Source organism: Microcebus murinus, chromosome 11 (genome assembly GCF_040939455.1).
Source record: "Microcebus murinus isolate Inina chromosome 11, M.murinus_Inina_mat1.0, whole genome shotgun sequence".
Lineage (NCBI taxonomy): Eukaryota > Metazoa > Chordata > Mammalia > Primates > Cheirogaleidae > Microcebus > Microcebus murinus.
This window is the reverse complement of record NC_134114.1, coordinates 16,890,185-16,912,378: the sequence shown is the minus strand read 5'-3', so window position 1 is coordinate 16,912,378 and position 22,194 is coordinate 16,890,185. Positions and strand designations below refer to the sequence as shown.

The window sequence follows — 22,194 nt, the reverse complement described above, 5'->3', positions numbered from 1 at the left end:
ACACTAGTTAGAAAAGTCAGGAAAAAAATTCTGGATAAAGAGTTACCAAGAAAAAGAAAAGCAGGAAAGATATTTCCCTGAGAGGGAATAACAAACATAAATGTCCCTGGAGAGGGAGAACATGCTGTATGTCAGGGATGGAAGCTGTGTGGCTGCAGTCAAGAGGCTGAGGAGATGTGTGGACTTGAGGAGACTGGAGATGAGGTAGGCAGTCTCTCAGCAGGGGAGAGTCCTGGAAGTTTTGCAGAGGAAGATAATATGATGAGATTGAGATTTGAAAAAAAACATATGGATTATTCCATCTAAAATAGAGAGAAGGAGAAAGGGGGCAATGTGTCCAAACCTAGCAGCAGGAGGCTGTTGCAGTAATCTGGGAAGGGTACTGTGTGTGGTTATGGGGAGGATAAACGAAACTGGTGCACTTTGGAGAATGTTTAGGAAGTGAAGGCTTTTAAAGCTTGTGATGATTTGGATATAGGCTGCAAGAGGGAGAATAATACAAAAGATAACCTTTAGGCTTCTGGTTGACTATTTGGATTGATGGCTATGCCATTCAGTGACAGAGGGATGTTTAAATAACAGTAACCATTTGAAAAGAGGCAAATAAAAAACTAAAAATCTAAATAGAAATTTTTATTCAGCAAAGTCAGTGTTAGAGTCCAACCTGTAATCTCTTATTTATCTGTTTTCATTTTTTTTAAAATTGAAATCATGACTAATATCCATAATGATGCCACAAACACTACAGAGAATTACACTGATTATACATCAATAAAATAATGTTGGTGAAATTTTTTACTGTTGTGTTACATTGCATTTTTTTTATTCTAACATTTTTGAAGTTGTGTTACATCTGACACTACATGTTCAACATTACCATGGTAGTAAATTCTGTGTGATATTCATTCTCTTCTTCTTCCTTATTTTTTATTTTTGTTGTTCCTGAAAAATCTTAGAAAACATGGCAATTAAGAATGAAGAAAATTACTTATGCATCAACTCATTTGAATAGAAAGGGGCTGACCATAGAAATCACTAGCTCAATTAATCTAAGATACTGTTTTGAAGAATACAATTTAGTAGTAGTATGCCTTAATGTTAAAGAAAATTAGTTATTTTAGGCTCTGACTACATTTGGAAAGATTTAAAAACTACCCATATGTTCATCATTATAAAAGTTATGCTTGGGAATATGTTTTAAAATATTTTAGTAACAAGAAAATGGATCTGCATTTTTTCTGTTAATTGGATAATGTTCAGCTTCTTTACAAAATATTTTGATAAGTAATATTTCCCCAAAGGGTAGAGTTAACACAGATCTAATCATTTTAATTCAGAGGAGAGATCCAATACCCAATACTGTTTTTTTCTATGATTAGGGCACTTATGGTTTTACACAGTTATTTTCTTCAATTTAATAAAATTAACTAATGATTATATGGATGTACTGTGTGTCAGGCGTGAATCTCAGTGTTTTCCATGAATTAAGTCACCTTAATACACAGCATCCTTATTTTTATCATCCTTGTTTTACAGATAAGTGAAGTGAAGCACAGAGAAGTTAACGAATGGAGTCATTTTCATACAGCTCCTAAGTAGCAGTGTTAATAAGAAATAGAGAAAATTTCCTGTACATGAGCCTTATTTCTCAAGATATACATTAGTTCCAATGTACACTGATATTTTTTCTAAACTTAGTAATTTGCACAATATTCCTGAGCAGATTTCCAATTGCTGCAAACTGTGCCCCTCTCTCACCCACACCTTGTCTGAACCTGTGCCTATAACCTTACCACCTTTCCATCAGGGTCAGTAGAAGAAGCTCACCCTTCCTCTGCATTCTTCACTGTTTTGCCCTAGCAATATGATTTCAGCTTCATTCAATGAAATCTCAACCTCACCCATTTTAAAACAAAGAAAAAATACAAAAAAGAATACAATGAAGTATTAGCTTTTTATCTGCCTCTTTCGGTTTATGTGTCATCCAAGCTTTCCCATCCCTAGAGTCACTATCTTATTTCTATATTTGCATTCTTGAACTTCCAGTGTTTCATTAGCCGTGGAAATTATTTCAGTCTGGCTTCCTCCTTCAGTATTTAACACTTATGTTAAATTGTTCTCAAATTCCATTAAGATCCTTGACTCCATATTTTGCTCTATCTTTCTATAGAATTTTCCTTTGCAGGTCATGTGTATTCTGAAAATACATTGCCACCTGCCCTTTTTTCCCACGTTCACTGCTGTAATCCACATTGTCATTGCTACTTTTGGCAATGGATTTTTGACTGGTCTCCCTTCCATTAAACACAAGCCCTCTTTTATCAATTCTCCCCAAAGCTGCTAGAGAAATTCTCTTAGCCACATGTCTGATGGTGCCTCTTGTCTGTTTGAAAGACATTCAAATACATTTTACTGTTCTTAGTTTAGAACCAAAGCAATTGTATGAGATTTTATTTTTCGTAGATGGTTATGCCAAAATATCTCTTCCTATATGCCTTTTTTACAACATGTTATTGGCATTTATATGTTGAGAGATGAGGTCTACTCTCCCTTCCAAGAACACGAATTGGATTTAGTGATGCACTTTTAACAAATAGCATGTGGCGAAATTAACACTGCATGACTTCTAAGGCTGGGTTATGCACCATTAGGACTCAGCATTCACCTGTAGGGATTCTGATGACAGCCCCAGCTGAGGTCTCAGCTGACAGCCAGCATCAACTGCCCAGCATGATCATTGGAACCTTCAGATGGTTCTGAGTGCTGGTGCTGAATGGAATAGAGATGAGTTGTCTCTGGCAAGTCTTGTCAAAATTGTGGATCCTGAAAAATAATTGTTCTCATTATTTTAAGCCACTAAGTTTTGTTGGGTTTTTTGTTTGTTTGTTTTGCTTACATAGCAATAGATAAATGAAAAAACATTTTTTTTCATCTTTAGCCTAATTTGCCACTCTCTAGTGCATACTTAGCTCAAATTATACTACACCATCTACAGTTTCTCACAGACACCATGTTTTTTTTTTTTTTTCAAATCCCAAGACTTTTGAGCATTATGTTCAGTTCTTTATGGAACACTCTCCAACTACCCCACTTTTTTGGAGGAGGGACTATGCTTAAAGATCAATCCATTGCACTTCTTCTAAGTGGTTCCCATGACCCCAGCTTTACCTTAGAATGTCATTTTCTCTTTTACCTTAACATCAAATATAACACATATTGGGTTAATACAAAAATGAGTTCATAAACTGTAGTTATAGCTCAGGTTATGAAATTAAATTTCAACTTAATTGAAATTAAAATATACAATATACCAAATTATGTAGATAAATTTCTCTTACTTTTCTATAAAATGTCAATCTTAGTAACTATTAACAATAATAATTTCAGTATCTTAGATAACAACCAAAGCATTGTTAGCTCTGCTGTGTTTGTGTTTCTTATCCTTCAGGGAAATATAGTTGGTTGACGATTCCATTCATGAATTGTAATCGTATCATTTTAGACACCTAGGAAGTAGCTACAGCACTGCACCAGCATTTATTGTTGCTTTCAGATTTTATTAAAAGCAAACCATCTCCTTGAGGCTCTTTAATGTGCAGAAATGTTCTTCTCGCAGATTTGAGTTATGGATACAGATCTTGCTTTGTAAAGCTAATCTCTACACAGCTGTCTCTTCTGTCACTGCTTTCATTATCTCTCTTCTGAACTCCACTTCTCCTTATCATCTCTCCCCATGCAGCTGTCTCCAATCACACTCTCATGACCATTCCACTTCCTTTCTTCTCTGTCTTATAAGTTCATGCCCTCTGGGTATACCTGTAGGAAATTGTTATGCTTCCTTTAACCATGACAGATAATTCACAGGGGTCCAAGGAAGAACCCTATGGCTCTAACATTCACAGCTGTTTTATGAATTTAAAATTAATTGACACTATAGTTCAATGATACTTTTGTCATTTTTCCTTGGTAAAGGAGATATTGGTATGTAATCACATTTGTATGGCAATACACTATTTTTTGGATATTCACAGAAAAATTGCAAAGAAATTATAAATTTATCATGACATACAAATCTGAGCTTTTAATTTCATACTGTATTTTCAGAGTAGCAAATTTTAGAAAAGGAGGAAAAATAAATTTTTGAGTAAAGTACATAATGAGAGGTTAGATTTCTCTATGACATTTTCATTGAAAGTGTTCTTACATTTATTTGAGATATAAATTATTAAATAAAATATAGTAATTTAGGTTAATGTTTAGTTATTTTCCTGACAAGAAAAAGAGCATAATTTCAAATCTTGGATGTGCAATAATTTAAAATTTAGCCACAGTTAATATACAGCTATCAAACCTGGAGACTGTGAAAGAACATATTGAAAATACTATTGGATAGATTTCTCAGAAAATATGACAGAAGTATGATTCCAAAAATAAATATTCTGGCCCTATATCTTACATTTCTTTTTTATTTTCATTTTATATTTCATTCATTGAGGTTAGCCAAAGTGTGGTGTCCAGAGTGATCATGTCCACTCAATCAAGTATAAATAGACTGTTCAGCATGTATTTATGCACAAATACCCTTTATGTAAGACAAGAAAGGACTGCAGAAGTTGCAGATACATTATTTTCTCTTTGGTTTGATATATCCCCTGAAATAGTTTAAGAATTCTGAAAATACTCTTGAGAATCTCTTGGTATTTAGGATTTGAAATATTAATAATTAAAAATAATCCAAAATGGGAAAATGAGATATTCTTAATATTAAAGTGGCCTACCTTACAAGAGGTGGATTACTAAGTGTAAAGATAATGAATTTTTCATGGACACATGGAAGATTTGCTCATTTAAGTTTTTAGCATATATCTGCCTGCATACTTTTGTATATTTGCTTAGAACTAGATACATTTACATGTAACTTTTGCTCCTTATAACTATTCATTTCTATAATAAAATAGTGTACTAGGTCCTAAAAGATTTATAGAATTTTTTTTATGTCACAGTATTTATGAATATGTAGAAAAGCTATAGCTCAAAGTAGTCAAATACTCTTTTCTTTAGGCACAAGTGAATGGGATGATAGCCCAACCTACTCTGATGTGAAGCATTATGAAGCTTTGTTCTGGCTTAGTAGACATTGGAGCCATGTTGAATTAATGATTCCATGAGAAGAGAAGGAGATAACTATGTGTTAACTGGATGTTTGCTAAACCTAGCAGATGCATGAAATTCTCTGATGCTACCCAGTAAATGTCCTTAAATATGTCACATAAACACTCTGGACCTGTTTACCTCCCCTAGGATGTTCTGAACTAATAGCAAAGGGTCTTTTAGGATTAAAATGTACAAATATAATCTACTTCAGTGTAGATTACATTCGGCATTCTTTAAAATACAATTTTAGTCCAGAATTTTTACCTATGTGAGATGATTGATATAGCAAAATCATAGAGCTCAATGATTCTATTAAAGTCTTTAGATGATAGAATGTTATCCTTTTGTTTATTCACAACAATTCTAACTTTGTCAAATGAAAAACTGACTCATTCTTCTAAATAATGTCAAAATATCCCAAAAAAGCACAGGCTTGTTTATAAAAGAAAAAAAAGAATGTCAAAATATTTAAAGATAGATAAATTGACCCAAATAAAGTTTTATAAGTAAAAAATCTTTCTAACAAATAGATAAAAGTAACTTCATTTCAAATATCTTCATCTGGAAATCTGTCATCATAACTTATTGAAAGATTATATTATAAAAGTATTCTATGAAGCACAGTTAACAATCAATTAAGGAATTATATATTTAGCCAAAATGTAACATTTGGTTTTAATAAAGACTAAGTGTTTAATCTTAAATATTTCTCTTATTTCTTTTTAAAATTCAGCCAAAATGACTTATTTTATTTTTGTTATAATACCTAGATGGCTGAAATTATACTGCATTTTTAATATTATCTTCATTTCTACATGTCATCAGTTCCTTCAGAAATACGTAACTTAAGTCATTAAGGATGAAATTTTAAAGCTTATACCTTAGAAATAATCTTATTACAAATTTTTAGTTCTGTTTAATTCTAAATTTTTGTGATTTATATGTTATCCAGATAACCTGACATTAGAGCATGATGGCATCTTTATATGGAACATTGAATACATTTTTTAGACTATAAAAATATTTAGGCTGGTATTTCATCTTACCAATAATATTTTCTCCATTGCCTTATGTAGAATACATCATTAGCAGCCATTTTTACTTGAATTGACACTGAATTCTGACAGATCTAGTCAATTGGATTTCAACAATGTAATTCTTATTTAAAACAAAGCATTCACTGTATAATTTGTATGCAAATTAGTGTTAATAATCTAAATCAGTAATGTAAAATTTGTATGTGGACTGCAATCAGGATCAACCAGCAGATTTAGTTGGTAAGTCACTGCTGTAATGCCACCCCCATTGTTACATAGTTATACCATTGATCTTCTCTTCCTCCACCAGAGCCAAGCTGTACATTTATCACAAGCAGTCTAGGTCATAAATCTTCCTACTATTCTCATTCAAAAAGAATGGTTTTAGATTATCTTAATAGGAGGGTTGTAAATCTGGGCGATTTCACTGGTGTAGTGATATATCTAAACCCTTGCAAATGTACGCATTTAACTGAGATTTAGAACAGATCCTACCAGATTTTCCCCAGAATGAAAGATGCCCTCCACTCTCAGACATATTTTTTAAAAAATCTGTAGTTCTAGAGTTCAAAGTAAGGGCATATATTTAACTCTGGTTATTGTGAAAATTGTGCCCTCTAAGAAAAAGCTCTGCTTTGTGTCTTTGGTCCTACCTTATTTCCGCTACATTGAGCATCCTTTACTTACTATCTAATCAATACAAACATTATATATATTTTTTTTTTTTTTTAGGCAGAGTCTCACTCTGTTGCCTGCGCTAGAGTGCTGTGGCTTCAACCTAGCTCACAGCAACCTCAAACTCCTGGGTTCAAGCGATTCTTCTGTCTCAGCTCCCGAGTAGCTGGGACTACAGGCATGTGTCACCATGCCTAGCTAATTTTTTCTATGTATTTTTAGTTGCCAATTAATTTCTTTCTATTTTTTAGTAGAGACGGGTTCTCGCTCTTGCTCAGGCTGGTCTTGAACCCCTGAGCTCAAATGATCCACCCACCTCGGCCTCCCAGAGTGCTAGGATTACAGGAAACATTATATTTTTAAATGTTATAATTTTGATACTTTCATTTTGTAATGTTGAAGTCCCTATTGTTCATTATCAAATCCATCACTAAGTTCCATGGGCTTCCTCAAAAGTAGATCTGGAATCCAAATACTTTTTTGATATCTATGATTTGATAATATGAAAAGCCATCTTCATTTTTTATTTGAAAAAAATATTCTGCAAATCTCACTCAGCTTTCATTCTGGTTCCTATATCCTCATAATTTATCAGTAGCCAGATGTTAAAGCACAACTGCCCCTCTTCTCAAACATTTGAATGGCTTTTCTTCTAAGAAGAAAGTCTTAAATCCAAACTATAATGAATAAGACCCAACATAATCAATCCAGCTACCTTCCCAACATCTTCTGGAACCTCCTCTCATGCACTATCTTCTAGCCACAGCCTCTCACTGCTGTTCCTATCAATGGACTGTGTCTCAGTGGTTTGCACTTACTGTTCCTTCTGCCTAGAATGCTCTTTTCTAGATACTTGCATAGTTTGTTCCTCACTTCTGCTGGATCTTTAATATTATCTTACAAAGGGCATTCCTTGATCCTTGTAAATAAATTAAGACACAGCCTCTCTTCTTTTCTTTCTGTCCCCCTTCCCCTACTTTATATTGTTTTCTATCATTTGTTAGAACCACCAGATATTTTATATATTTATTAATTGTCTCCCCCACTAAATTATTTGTGCCATGAAATTAGGGATTTTTTTTGTATGTTTTTGAGTTCTGCTTTATTCTTAGGTCCTTGGAATGTGAGAGGTACAACAAAGAAACTCAATGACTATCTGTTAATGTCTAAGTCACTAGTAATGACTCTTTATGTTGACAATTTATTATTTTTAAATAATTTAACAAAATCTAGAAGTTATTTTGTAAATGTAATAATAGATTTTGCTTCTATTACATTATAGGCTCTTGATAAATATATGCTCATTTTCATATGAATTTAAATATTGGAAGCTGAAAATGACTGTCTCCACTGTGCAGATTAGGATGCTGTGAGTCTGAGATATTAAATAATTTCCCCAGGATTACATAGTAAGTCAGGATTCCATTCCTAAGAAAATATTAAACTTTCATTTTCTTACTGTGATATGCTTGGTCCTCAAATCCATGCTCTTTACTATTAGCCACAAAGATCCTTTGATATTAAATGTGAAATTAATAGTTTCCAAAGCATCTCAATTGCTATTCGTGGGTGATTCTATTTCCACAATCAAATTACATTTGATTTCCTAAAATAATCTAGTATTACACTTTGTGCATACTTTTTCTTTTATTCTTTTTAAAATATATTTTGAGATGAGGTCTTCCTATGTTTCCCAGGCTGGTTTTGAACTCTCACCTCAGCCTCCTGAGTAGCTGGAACTATATAGGCACATGCCACTGTACCCCAGCTCCCTTTAATTTTTTCTCTACTCCCTTTCCTGTTATATGTTTTTTTTCTCCCTCCCTCTATCCCTTCTCCTTCCTTTCTTTTTCCCATATTCCTCCTTTTCCTAAAATTTGATTCCTCTTTCAAGTGCATGTGACTTATATCACAACAAATTATAGTCATTCTTAATTTATTCTCTTCTCTTATTCTTGACATTTATTTATTTAAGCAACTATGGGGCACACTACTTATACGATCTTCTAGTTTCTTGTTCAGTAACTTCCCTTCAACAAACTAGAATTTTTTTTTCCATTGAAATATTCATTACTAGAACAGCTCTAAACACTTTATGGTTACAAGGACATTCACTAAACTCACATTTTCATCACTTAGCCATTCATTTATCCACATCAGTCAGTCCATCTAACTGAAAATATTGTTGATGAAGAGATCATGCATTATTTATAGGTTAAAGAAAGTTTAGAATAGAAAGTCTAACTAATTAATATTTGAGAGAGATTTTTTTTTTTTTTTGGAGTGCTCTAGTCAGAACTCACTGAAGGGCCTGGTTCAGTGGCTCACGCCTGTAATCCTAGCACTCTGGGAGGCTGAGGCAGGAGGTTTGCTTGAGCTCAGGAGTTCGAGACCAGCCTGAGCAAGAGAGAGACCCCGTACCCTGTCTCTACTAAAAATAGAAAAAATTAGCCAAGCACAATGGCATTTGCCTGTAGTCCCAGGTGCTTTATCAAAGCTAGTAGCTCAGGTCAGGCGCTGTGGCCCATATGGCCTGTAATTCTAGCACTCTGGGAGGCCGAGGCAGGAGAATTGCTCAAGGTCAGGAGGTCAACACCAGCCTTGGCAAGAGCGAGACCCTGTCTCTACTAAAAATAGAAACAAATTAATTGACCAACTAAAAATATATAGAAAAAAAATTAGCTGGGCATGATGGCGTGTGCCTGTAGTCCCAGCTACTCAGGAGGCTGAGGTAGGAGGATCACTTGAGCCCAGGAGTTTGAGGTTGCTGTGAGCTAGAGTGGAAGACTCCTGCAGAGTTAGTACTCAGCCATTTGTGGAAAGGACAGTTGCCTGGATGTGGCTGAAAGCATAAGTCTGATTCTGATGGAGCCAAGAACAGCTGGAAGCTAGAAACCAACTATCATTTCCAAACCCCTCCAGTGCTTCCAATCTTCTGCTAGGAAGACAGCTGGCGAAGAAGTCAGGAAATAAGGCCCCATCAATGATTCCTAGTTCTTTCATTACAATACAGACTAAGGAAGAGTGTATTTAGAGATAAGAGATTAGAATACAGATGTCGTTTTCTATTCTTTTGGCAAGAGTATGTTAAGTTAAACGATCAGAAAGCAAAGTATATGTAATTTTTTAGGTCTGTCACTAACTAAAATGCCTTTAGAAAGTTATGATTTAATATAATGGTCTCACATGAAAAAAAAGTGAGAAAGTAGAAGTGGCATTTTAAAATTAATAACAATTCATGCTATGTCTGTATCTGAGAATCCATGGATAAATATAATTTAGTAAAATTGTTTACTAAATCATTAAACATCCAGTGGTAATTAAATATCTTTGTAAAAGTTTGAATAATTTTATAATTATTCACATTTGAACACTTACTTAAGGTCTTTAAAACATTTTTCTTGATTGACTAATATTTAATACAAATATAAGAAAATATTCTCTTTCTGATTGGGAGTATAATCCTGACTATAGTTAAAACAGATACAAACAAAACATACGATGAAGGTCAATGTTGTTATTAATACTTTCATAACATTAACAGTTTGGATTGTTTTAAAAAATAAATGAGAAAATGTTGTTGAAGATCTTATTACAATACTTATCTTCATAATGACAGTAATAATTATAATTAAACCTTTTCATATGTGACAAATTTTATGCAAATTTTAATCACCCACAAAAAATAATATGCAAATTCTAGGTATTAAGAATTTAATAATATAATTTATGCAGAAATTCCATTGTTTGTTTTCTTATTGTAATTCAAACACTATAAATTTGGTTGGAATTAATTCAAACAATTTATTTTGTATAGTTGTAGATATGTATCAATAATATTTTAATTAATTCTTCTATGGCCATAATGACAAGTAATCTGGAATTATTTGTTTTGATAATAAGTCTTGTAATTATTCTGATACAAAGCAATTTCAAGGAGAGGTCTTTACTCTTCTACTAAGATTTAGTTGTAGCACAACAAAATCTATGAAATAGTAGAAAAATAGAATAATTACATAAAATACACTTCAAAACACTTTTTCTTTTCTAAATAGTAATTATCAGATTATAAACTATAAAAATATCTGGGAAATATTTGTATATTTCCAGAATAAAGTAACAATTTAAACAAGTTTGACTCCATAACTTTATAGAAATTTTTGATCATAAGCTTAGCCATTAATTCAACATGTTGGCAATATGACAGAAATTTAAGTAGACTTAAATCTGAGATATAATAGTGTTTTTTTAATATTAAAAGGAGATTTTAGTTTTAAAAATATATTATGGCTTTTATTAAAAAAATCAATTTTTAAACTTTTTAATGATTATGGGCATATAATAGTTGTGTATATTTATAAGGTAAAGGTAATGTTTTAATACAGGCATAAATATAGTTAGATAGAATGAACAATATTTGATGGTAGAACAAAGTGACTATAGTCTGCAATAAGTTATAGTATGCTTTAAAATAACTAAAATAAATAATAAATGCTTAAGTTGATGGATATTCCAATTATCCTGATTTGATTAAAAATTGTTTTTATAGGTCCTCAATATTTAAAAAATAAATAGTACTTGTAATAAATGTATATTGTTAACCTTTTAGAACAGAAGCTTCCTAAATATTCAGATTGAAACTCTCAGTAAGAGTTAGATTCTGGCTGGGTGCGGTGGCTTATGCCTGTGATCCCAGCACTTTGGGAGGCCAAGGCTGGAGGATCACTTAAGGCACGTGCCTATAGTCCCAGTTCCCCTGGAGGCCGAGGGAGGAGGAGCCCAGACTTTTGAGGGCATAGTGACCTATGATTGCACCACTGTACTCCAGCCTGGGTGACAGAACAAGACGCTGTCTCAATAAGAAAAAAAAAGAGAGAAAATTACATTTTATTTTGTGTGTATTAAAAAAATACTTGATACAGTATTTACTCTTTTTTTTTTTTTTTTTTTTTGAGACAGAGTCTCACTCTGTTGTCTGGGCTAGAGTGCCATGGTGTAAGCCTAGTTCACAGAAACCTCAAAGTCCTGGGCTCAAGCAATCCTTCTGCCTCAGCCTCCCAAGTAGCTGGCTACAGGCATGCGCCACTATGCCCGGCTAATTTTTTCTATGTATTTTTAGTTAGCCAATTAATTTGTTTCTATTTTTAGTAGAGACAGGGTCTTGCTCTTGCTCAGGCTGGTTTCGAACTCCTGAGCTCAAGCCATCCTCTTGCCTCAGCCTCTCAGAGTGCTAGGATTACAGGCGTGAGCCACCACCTTGGCCTAGTATTTACTCTTAAAAGATCAAAATGTTTCTGAAATAGCTGTTCTTTTTCTTCTATTCTCTTCCTGTTCTCCAGCTTGTCCTCTTCCTACTTATTCCTCCTCCTCCTCAACAACTTCCTTTCTTTCACCTTCTTCTGCTTTTTCTCCTTCTATGTTAATCATAACTAATGGTGTAAAAAATAATTGTTTTTGGAATATGTTAAAAATAATTACTTTAGAAATGGTCTTGGCCCATCTTCTTCCTGATACTGATTCAAGCTCTGCTTAAATTCTTCAGTGATTTGAGGGAAGAATGTTGTGTGTGTTTGCTTGTTTATGGCTTTCAAGGTTTAGAATTACCTTTTTTATCAACAGCCTGGTGACTTTTACTATATCATTTGTGTACTTATATTAAAACAATGGATTGGAATTAATTATGCTGAATTATTTTTAATATTCATTGTGTGATATAAAAACAATATTGACAAAAAGAGTCGTAATTCATTTGTCTAAACAGAAGAATGTAGGGTGTCAATATCTTATTTTTGCAAACAATATAGGCTTTAGCATTATAAAACGTTTTTATAAGCATCTAAATATTCCAAAACAATAAATGCAGCTGACCTTGAAGTTAAAAGATCCTAGATTGATGATCCTAGATTTTATGAGAAAGTGAATTATCTTGAAATGTGCATATGGCTATGCGCACAATGAGGGGAAGTAATTTTTAAAGAACTATTTTAAACAGGCACATGCTACAATATTTTATACTTAGCAAGGGAATATAGTGATTGTACGAAACAGCATTGGGAAAAACGTTCTGATATGTCACTGGAAATATTGTATATGAAAATAGTATCATAGTAGTTCACATAAATCCTAAACTTTTAGTTAAAGGGAAATAAAAAATATAAAAAATTAAAAAGAGATATGTTGTTCCTCCCTGTTACTCTGTTTATGTGATACCTGCTAGCTCATCACTCGCTAATAATGGATTGTTTTACTTCCCAACAGAATAAATTCAGTTTATCTTGGAATTTTAAGTATGCTGGCAATACAGCATTGTCAAAGTATTTTGTTTATTTTACATTTTAATTTCAGCACCATTAAATTACAATTCCTTGTAACCATAAAGGCTATCAAATATCTATCTACCATCTATCTAATGTTATATCTCTTAAGTTTTTTTTCTCTTATGATGCAGCAAATCATGTAATCATTATTTTAATTTTAATGTATTGTAACATTTAAATCTTAGTGTAACAGATCTGTGAATGGGTCTACTTAGCATCAATTCCTCCCTTCCTTCTTTCTTAGACTCCCAATGTTATTCAATATTCTCTTCCCCATAGGGCTGTGCCACAGTGAGTGCTTACCTGCATATATATCTCAAATTGGTTTGTCTAACAGTAATCCTATTTCTTGGAGAGTAATTGGTTCAGGAACGGACTTGAGAACTATTCTGGTCAATTAATATTTTGGAGGAAATCCATGGGGAGTTTTCCAAGGAAATATCAGTGCCCCCAAGACAGAGCGTAAATGCCAGAAGTAAGACATTCCTTTTCTTTCTGTGAATATTCATGCATCTCAGGAGAATGTAGTCATTAGCCCATGGAAGAGGTGGCATTTTTTTAAATTTTGGTAATTAATGTGCATCTTCCTTATGACCACTGTATTCAATACAAAACCACCATATTTATTATTAAAAATTTTTTATATTTCTTTTAATGTTTCACTGGATAATATGTCCAGAAGAGAACTCAGGGCAAAATGTCTTTCTTTCCCCAACATCTAGATTTAATATGTCGTCATTTTGAGAAGAAATATTTTCAGGATCTTCTCTAATATCTAAAAAGTTTGACATTATCTGATATCTAAGTCTACTAAGCATTTGAAGCTTGCCCAAAGGCCCTGCTATCTGCCTCAAAATGGACACGAGAACCATAAACATGTAATTAAATGAAAATATGTACAACAGGGCTCTTATTATTGTATTCCATAAATTTTGGATTCAATTTAAAATGCATACATTCCTCTTGGCAAAATTGGTCTTGTTATGGCCACATTGACTTTAAAATTTGCAAAAGTCCTCTTTAACACCTCTTATATAAAACAGTTTCTGATGACCTACCTGACATTAGTACTGATGAGGAAAAATCTTCCAGGTGATTTTTATTTCCTTCCCATACTCTTCCCTATTTTTAGAGTTGCTCTTATAGTATGGTCTTCTACAGCTTCACCTGCTTTAAATTATAGTCATCCTTTTGAGACTTGAACATGATGTTGTGGGACTTGTTTACACCGAGAATTGTTGGAACAGTATACAAAACATGGAAACTTATTCATTAACCATTTGAATTCTTATCATTATCAAGCCCCGAAAAAAGATGGATTGTTTGACTAATACTCCAGCTGCTTACCCCAAGAAGGCTCAGTGTGTTGCACAGGCTTCAGCAGGCAAAGCCATATGGGTGAAAAATGACAATGTTTACCTACTGTTAAACACATGTAAAGTCTTGGAGAAGCTCTTCCCAGTTGTAGCAGGTGTATAGCTGTGTCATGTTGCTTAGTAGCAGAATCTATTTTAAACACTGCCTGGAGAGGTTGGTCTGTTCTTGAACCTCCTTCAGGAGTTGGCATTCAGAACAGGGTCAATCAAGAAGGATGCTGGCTCCATGCCTGAATTTTCTGTTATGTTTAGTTCAATTAAATTCAAATATACAAAACATGCCAGAGAGAAGAGAAGGTCAATCACTTGGAAATTATATTAGCCATAACTTGGATGTAATTTTTGCTGTGTCTAGTCTCCCTACACTACAAATACAAGAATTAAGAAGAGCAATGTGATAGGTTATTTTTGCCATCATATAGAGGAAAATATTGATACATTAGAATGTAGTCAAAAATTATGTGCAATAACAAGCCTTCATGGAATTATTTTTATTTTTAATTATTATATGTATGTAACAGTTATATATCTTCATAGGGCACATGTGTTCCCTTCGGGGGTTCTAAAGGGGCATACTCAGCATATCACCTTCATCGTCTTCTGTTTCAGAGCAAATTCTAAAATTTAAAACACCTCATCAAAATGATGTCTTATGATTGTTTCCCTTTTAATTTTTCACAAGACAATCGCTTCTCGGCCTTTTGGCTAAGATCAAGTGTAGTATCTGTTCTTATCAGTTTAATTTTTCACAAGACAAACTCTCTTAGTTCAAGATGCTATAACAACAATACCATAATCTGGTTTAACTTATGAACAACAAGCGTTTATCTCTCATGGCTCTGGAGGCTGTGCTCTGGCAGAATTGGCGTCCGGTAAGGGCCCATTTCTCACAGGGGCGCACTCTTGCCGTGTCCTCACAAGGAGGAATGGCAAAGCAGTTCTCCGAGGCCTTACCACACGCATCCCTTTTATGAGGGCTCCCCCCTCATGACCTAATCACCTCCCAAAGGCCCTACCACCAAATGCCATCATGTTGCAGCGGTCCTCCCCAACCTTTTTGACACTAGGGACTGGTTTCATGGAAGACCATTCTTCCATGGACAGAGGGGGGTGGGCGGAGAGTGGTGGTCAGGGATGACATGACCCAATCGCACGCATCCATTGTGCTATCAAACCTCTCTGCCAGTGACAATCTGCACTTGCAGTGGCTCCTCAACACCAGCACCACTGCCCCAGGTCCACCGCAGATCATCAGCACAAGACTCTCACAAGAATCGTGCAACCTGGATCTCTCCCATGCGCAGTCCACAGTAGGGTTCCCGCTCCTACGAGAATCCAGTGCCACTGCTGATCTGACGGGAGGCCGAGCCCCCGCGGTGATGCAAGTGACGGGGAGTGCCACAAACACAAATGGAGCCTTGCTCACCCATCTACCGCCAGCAGCCCAGCTCCAAACAGACCACGGACCCACAGACCTGCACCAATCTGCGGCCTGGGAGTTGGAGCCCACAGATTTAGACCAAAGCACAAATTAAACACTTTCAGATGTATGCAGATCACATGAAAAATCGTATCACTGACATTTTTTATTATTTTTTCTTCAAAGAGAGTACAGTCAGGCACTGCACAACACCTGGGTCAGTGATACATTTCATGTATATCGTTGGTCCCATAAGATTATAATGGAGCTGAAACAATCTTACGGTGTAGCGCAGGCCTCACTCACGTGTTTGTGGTGATGCTGTTGAAAACAAACCTACTGTGCTACCAGCCCTATAAAAGTCTAGCTCATACTATTATATATGGGGAATAAATGATTATGTTACTATGTTACTGGTTTATATATTTATTATACTAACCCTTTTATTGTTACTTTAGAGTGTAATCATTCTACCTATTAAATAAAAAGCCATCTGTAAAACAATCTCTTGAAGGTACCTCTTAAATACCTTTAAGAGAAGGCATTGTTATCAAAGGAGATGACAGCTCCATCTGTAGTGTTGCTCATGCAAATCTCCCAGTGGGACAAGACATGGAGGTGGAAAGCAGTGATTTGATGATATTGACCTTGTTTGGGCCTAAGCTAATGTGTGTGCTTGTGTCTCAGTTTTTAACAAAAAAAAAAGTTTAAAAGTTAAAAAAAATTAAAAATAGGGAAAAGCTTATAGAATAAGGATATAAAGAAAGAACATATTTTTGTACTGCTATACACTGGTTTATGTTTTAAGCTAAGTGTTATTAAAAGTCAAAAGTTAAAACATTTAAAAGATTATAAAGTAAAAAAGTTACAGTAAGCTAAAATTAGTTTATTATTAAAGAAAGAAAAACATTTTTTATAAACTTAGTGTAGCCTAAGTGTACAGTGTTTATAAAGTCTACAGAATGTTCAGTAATGTCCTAGGCCTTCACTTTCACTCACCACTCACTCACTGACTCACTCAGTGCAACTTCCAGTTCTGCAAGATCCATTCATAGTAAGCGTCTTATACAGGTGTACCATTTTTTATCTTTTATACCGTATTTTTACTGCCCCTTTTCTATGCTTAGATATGTTTAAATACACAAATACTGCTATGTTACAGTTGCTGATGTTGTATAGTACAGTAACATGCTGTACAGGTGTGCAGCCTAGGAACAATAGGCTATACCATATAGCATAGGTGTATAATAGACTACACCATCGTTAGGCTTGTGTAACTATACACTATGATGTTCACTCAACAAAGAAATCATCTAATTATTCATTTTTTCAGAATGTATCCCCAATGTTAAGTAAGACATGATATAAACTATTTCCTTTTTTCTATTCTTTTAACTTATACTGTTTCCTTCAATTCTTTAGACCTAATACCATTCAGTCTAAGATTCTAAAATTAGAATGATAATACCAAAATTATTGTTTATAAGAGAAGTTCAATAGAAGAAATAGTATATAAGATAATTAGTTTTTATAACTGATGGTATCAATCTTTTTCTGATCACTGTATGTACCAATTATCACAATAGATACAAAATTATACTGATGTACTTTGTCTTAGTATATATGCATACATTTATTTTTCTCCTATTATTTGTGTCTTACAATTTGCCAGACAGGTTAAATCAAATTATTTAGCACATAAACAAGATGAGGATCTAAAATCATGTCTGTATAAACAATAAGATATTATTGCTTTAGGATGGTCAAACATCGTTTCATTTGCTCATAAGCCATTTTGAATATGTCTTCTTCTCCACAGCATGTAAAACCTGTGTCTTTTATCAGGTTTTTTATTAGATTGTGGGATTTTGTTGGCTTGTATGAACATTTATGTAAGAAAAAAGTGCTTTGTTTTTCAAATAGGATGAAAATATTATATTCAAAATGTAGATAAACAGAGGGATAGAGAGATATAAAGATATCTATATGCATATACATAAATATATATAACTATAGATACATAGATATGTAGGTAAATAGGTAGCTCCAAGGCAGTAGAGATAGGGCTCCCTCTGTATATATGTTTCCTCTGTTGTTGTTCCATTTTTATGTTTACTATACAGTAAGCATTAAGTTAATTAAATATTCTAAAGTTATAGGTTAAGATGATGAGCATGAAAACCTACAAGATTTACTTTTTTAAAAAGAGGGAAATTGATTACTGTCATAATATTTTTACTTCTGTAATATTAAATTTTCCATGGCAGATTTTTAAAATGTAGGCATAAGTCCTTCGTTTTGTATAAAATAATTCGAATTGATCATATAAATTTAATAATAATGAATCTATTGAGACTATGGATTGACTACTATTTCAATTGGTGGAATCTTGTCACTTGGGTTGCATGTCAAAGTGTGCTTAATATTATTATAGGACAGAAGAATGTCAACCAAATTCGTTCCAACTAAACTTCAGCAAAATATGAGTCACATTTCTGTTTGTTGTCTTGGGATTTATAGGCCTTATCTAGTTTCCCTTGTCCAACTTTACATCATTCACTATCAAAAATATAGCCATGACATGGATAAAATGTTGCTGTTTCTGTTGTTCAAAAAATACTGTACCTTAAAAGACTCTCTCTATAAAATATCATTCAGACTCTGAAAAAATGACATTTGGCATTTGATCACTCACATTAATATTGTTTTATTTTTATATCAAACAGTAAAAAAGCAGTAACATTGACTTAGTGATGACATTTTTATTAGTAAACTGTGAGCTTGAGATGATGCTTCCAAGTTTACTGGACATAGTAGCAAGCTAAGAAGTTAGAGATTGTTTGAAACATTCAAGGCCTTGTACATGAGCAAGATTTCCTTTTAGCCACACTCCTGTGGTCCCTAAAGCTCATATAACATAGCCACATATGGAATGAGCTAGATATTTCCTATAGTGTAAACTTAGTAAATATATGTTGAATTGAAGATATAATTGCTAGGAGTTTGTGAGAGAGAGAAAGATAGCCAGAAGGAGAAAGATTTCTTCTCAACAATAAGGATAAAATATTTCCTTTCTTACAATGTATTAGAATCTTCTAAAAGTTCAAATAACTTTCTAGCACAATCTTTCAATACAAAAATATTCAATTCAACCCTCAGAATAACCAGCCATTAAAATTTTTTTAATATTTTCTTAATAATCGTTGTTTTGGCATCATCAATGTCCTGCCAAAGATCACTACTAGATGCAATAGTTCTGTGTTAATTTTGCAGGTATTAGTAAGATATGCAAATATTTAAATTAAATGTACTGAATACTTTATATCAGCCTATATGGAAAACAGTATGGAGATTCCTCAAAGAACTAATAGTAGACCTACCCATTGAGTCCAACAATCCCACTACTGGGTATTTACCCAAAGGAAAGTAAGTCATTTCATCTGTATCCGAATGTTTATTGCAGCACAATTCACAATCACAAAGATATGAAATCAATCCAAGTGGCCATCAATTCATGAGTGGATTAATCTATAGTTCTTTAAATTTTTGTCATTATTTTTAGGAGACATAATACAGTCCTATGATTTTACTGTTCAAAATTGCTTTCAAGTTGATACAACAAATATTTCAAAGTAGCTTTTTAAAAAATACCATTGTTACAGCTCTTAGAAAAATATTTAAAATTAATAGAAGGAGTTTTCTGTTGCTTCAAAATCTAAGAAAGCAATTTACATATTTATTAAAACCAAATATAAATTAAACACTCAAATAGCAAGTATAAAATAAATAAGATAGTGATTTTTCTTTTAGTATTTACAGTATCTTATATATGAAATGCAATGAAGGACAAGCATATTTCTGTAATCTTTAAGAATATAAATGATTAATCCTTACAGGTTATGTTTAAAGGGCTACTGGGCTATTACCAAAAAAAGTTCCTATGGAAATTTATAACATCTCTTCTGAAATAGTTGAATTCTTGTTTATGCTCTTCCTTCTCTAAGAAAGGTACCTGTTTCTTTATGTCTAATATAAATTCTCATCCTCCTCATTTTATTTTTTAAAATTTTAGTAATTATTTTAGATGATTGGTATGGAGATGATTCATATGATGGTTGATTTTATCATTGCAATTTGAGCAAATGAAGGAAAAATTTTGTTTGTATTTTCATATATAGTAAAGCTTTACAAACTGTGTAATTTTTCTATCTTGTTTATTTAGGAGCCACTTTTAATATCCCATAAAGAGTATAATTTATGATTAAAAAATCATACTTTATGTTTATACCTCTATAGGGAGGAGGGATACATATGCCTTATAGTGTAATAGTTTTCAATAGAAGAGTTACCTCATGAAATATGATTTTCATATGTATCTCTAGGTACATACTAAATAAAGAGTTATTTTAGCACTAGCATTTTTCTTACTTGCTACTTTAATGATACCATATATCTTATTCATTTAATTTTATTAGTAGTATTAAACATAAAATCCCCCTAATGAAGTTTGTTGAATATGTATTAAATTAAAAATAAGGAAATAATCATTAAAATAATTAAGAAAACCATAGTTATTTTTTTTTACAAATTCTCCATAATGTGTGTTTAATTTTATCTCACCCCCACAGAGGTTGGAACAAATTTGAGCCAGTCATTGTGGTTTTATTCAAAATTCTTGTTCTAATTTATAAAATATACTCACCATTGTAAAGTGGGACTTTTCTTCCTTTAGTGTTAATTTTTAGATAACACTGTTGCATACTGATATAACACAAAATACACATTCAAATGGAATGTAGGAACTAAAGATTAAAATTTCATTATTGTCATAAAATAGGTTCCATTTATATGTATAATTTCCCAGTGTCATCAGAATCATTATCATGAAAATATACTTGTATTTCCCCATATTCTATGTGCATTGCAATTTAAGTCACAAAAATATGGCATTGTTATTTGAAAACATAAAAGGACATCCTAATCCGAACTTTTCAGAGTGATTTACTACTTGTTATTACTTCATTATTCATAAATCTAATGAAGATGATAAGTTAGAATTATACCCATTTCTTACAACTTGATAAAGGAAGTAAAGAAGATTGTAAATGCTTTGTGCATTCTTCTTCCATGAATCATCCTGGATACTAAAGAATTATGGCATCTCATTTTTGTGACAATGTCTTTGTCAACAAAACAGAGACTAGTTTTGTATGAAGTGATTGTCTTGTGAATGGCAGTAGTGAGACTATGAGCGGGACAGTCTGCCCAATTCTTATGTAAGATTAATGGTATTACATATATAATGAGTGAGATGTGCACCATCTGGGGGATGGTCATGCTGAAGACTCAGACTTGTGGGGAGAGAGGGGAAAGGGCATTTATTGAAACCTTAAAATCTGTACCCCCATCATATGCCAAAATAAATAAACATAAATAAATAAATAAAAAGATTAAGGGTATTAAAAAATAATGATAATATTATTATGTATTATATGATAAGAAAAAGGCAGTCATAAATAAGCTTCCTTTACTATCCATTCAGCCATTTGCCTTTTATCCTTGAAACGTACAGAATAAAAACTAGCAGTAATTGACCTCCTTTCAATTTTCTTTTTGTGAATGTGTGTGTGTGATATAAGGTTGTCTACATACACTTATTAATTGAAGTTCTTATTTCAGATATCTATATTTTTAAGCCATATATTTTATGCTTTTGAATTTCCAAATAATTATCTCAAATCAATGTTTTAAAGATCAGTGTATCTTTATAGCAGCTTAGTCACACACTCATTCATTTATCCACAGACATTGCTTTTTCACTAATTTCTTCTTAATGTTTAAAATGTCATTTGGGACAATTAAAAATAAACAAATATTCATTTTATTATTTAAGCCAATGTATAAGTATGTACTCTGTGTGGGACACAGAAAATGTCAGCTAACCTGGCATTAAGTATCTGGCATTGCTGACTTCACTGACTAAATACAAAGAGTATCTGGAGTGCAGGATAAACTGCAGATGGAGAAGGGAAAATCACTACAAGGACACACATTTTAGACATGGACTTGAAATGTAAGGTAAATCAAACAAAGCTTTCTACAGGATCAAAAAATAATGGCCCAGACTTCGTGAAAAAACAGGTAAAAGTTTACAAGTTAAGGAGGAGTTAATTTCCTGATATGATAAACATCATTACAAAACATAATATTGTTAC

General features: G+C 33.0%; 1 protein-coding gene and 1 pseudogene across 4 annotated transcripts in view; both read left to right on the top strand.

Moving 5' to 3' along the window:
• Window positions 1-22,194, top strand: part of CDH12 (cadherin 12) — a 947,374-nt gene that overhangs the window by 501,120 nt on the left and 424,060 nt on the right. The window lies entirely within an intron of this gene.
• Window positions 15,245-15,355, top strand: LOC142874120 (uncharacterized; annotated as a pseudogene).